Genomic DNA, 2,042 nt, shown 5'->3' with positions numbered 1-2,042 from the left:
AGAGGAAAAGACAGAGAAAAATATCAATGTGAGAGAAACACATCGATTGGTTGCTTCCTGCACACACCCTCCCTACCTCCCACTAGGGCCTGGGCCAGGGAGAAGCCTGCAATGGAGGTACATGCCCTTGACCACACTCAAACCTGGGACCCTTCTGCCTACAGGTCAATACTCTATCCACTGAGCCAAACTGGTAGGGCTAAGTGAAATAATTTAGATGGAAAAGAATAAGAACTATATGATTTCACACACATGTGGAATATAAAATAAAAAGCAACAGATATATAAACAAAACAAAAAGCCCCCATTAAACATATAGGTACATACATTAGACTGGTGGTTATCAGATGGGAGAGGAGATGAGGGGAGGAGAACAGGCAATGTGGGTGAAATACATGGTGATGAAATGAGACTAGGTTTTGGCTGGAGAGTACAAAAAAGAGTATATAGATATCATATTATAAAGCTGTAAGCCAATAATTATATAATGTTATTAACTGTTGTTACTCCTGATAAATTTAATAAAAATAAAAATAAAAGTGTTATCATTTTATCTCTCTCTCACCTAATTATAAGTTTCAAAGAAGCTTTAAGGGGCTAACATTAATATCAAGTACTAGCATAGATACCAACCACAGTTTTAACTACAGTAGTAGGAAATTGTCTACATTTAATGTTGATGCAGGCTGTTAACTGCTTTGATAATAAGAAAGCAGCAAATTGGGGAGGGGGTGGTTTTGAGGAGGGGCTAAAAAAAAAAAGCAAAAGAAAAAAAAAAGAAAGCAGCCTGCAGTGTTAGAAAATAAAAGCCTCTTTAACACCCTTCTCTAATCCAAAATGCCCCTCTGCTGAGTATGTTTGAATGGGAATTGGTAAACATTAGAGGAAAGAATTGGGACAACTGACTGAAGCACATATCTACACTAATAAAAGACAAATATGCTAATTGACCATACCTTCGCTACTCCAAAGCCATGCCCACCAAGCCAATCACAGTGACTATATGCAAATTATCTCAACCAAGATGATGGCCGGCAGCCATGGAGCTGGAGCAAGCAGGAGGCTTGGTTGTCCTGGCAATGAAGGAAGCCAAGATTTCCACCTGCGCTGGTGGCTGTGGCCTCCGCAAAAGGTAATAAAGTTTTAATTATAGAAGCTAAATAAATCCCAGATAACTGCTTCCAGCCAGCCTCCACTGGGAGCTTGGGTAGCTAGGGGCTGTGGCCAGCCTGCTACTGAGTCACCCAACAACCATGCCTGTCTCTGGGCCAAGGGGAGGAAGTCAAGGCTCAGAGAGGTCAAGACCACACAGCCCAGGTTGAGAGCAAGACAGGGATCAGGAGCTCTGACCTTGTGAGAGGGCTCACCCGCATTTCATCTTCACTAGCTTGGTTTTCAGAACCCAGGGCACCTGGAGTTAGATGCACACGCTGATCCCACCCTATTTAATTGATAATCTCTGAACTGGCGTCTAGAATCCTCACTGCAGTAGGGACAGGAGTGGGAGGCATTTCCTCCTCTGTTCATTTCTACCACAAATTGTCTGCTGAATTTTTAGAGGATATCTCCATCATTAGCAATTCCCTTGAATCCCTTCAAAGGCAGGTAGACTCCTTAGCAACAGTAGCCCTACAGAACCGGTGTGCTTTAGATCTCTTGACAGCAGAAAAAGGGGGTACCTGTGTCTTTCTTGGGGAAGAATGCTGCTACTTCGTTAATGAATCAGGAATTGTCAAAGATCACATTAAATCTCTCCGGGACAGGATTGACCAAAGATGATGTAACCAGCAAGAATGGGGGTATGCCATTTTTGGCTCAGTTGCCCCTTGGCTCCTCCACTATTAGGCCCTGGTATCTATTCTTTAATTTTGCTGTTTGGCCCCTGTCTCATGAGCTGTTTCACTAGTTTCTTACAGGACAGAATGCAGGCATTCACCAACCAGAAGGTGGGAGAGACCTATTTGGCCTTGAACTCTGAACAGGGACATCTATATTGCCAGAATATTTGAGACGGTGGGTGCATGCCTCTGACAATGGCCCCC

This window comes from Myotis davidii, unplaced genomic scaffold (assembly GCF_000327345.1).
Source record: "Myotis davidii unplaced genomic scaffold, ASM32734v1 scaffold203, whole genome shotgun sequence".
In the NCBI taxonomy this organism is placed as follows: domain Eukaryota; kingdom Metazoa; phylum Chordata; class Mammalia; order Chiroptera; family Vespertilionidae; genus Myotis; species Myotis davidii.
The sequence above is the reverse complement of the archived record's forward strand: the minus strand, read 5'-3'. Positions refer to the sequence as shown.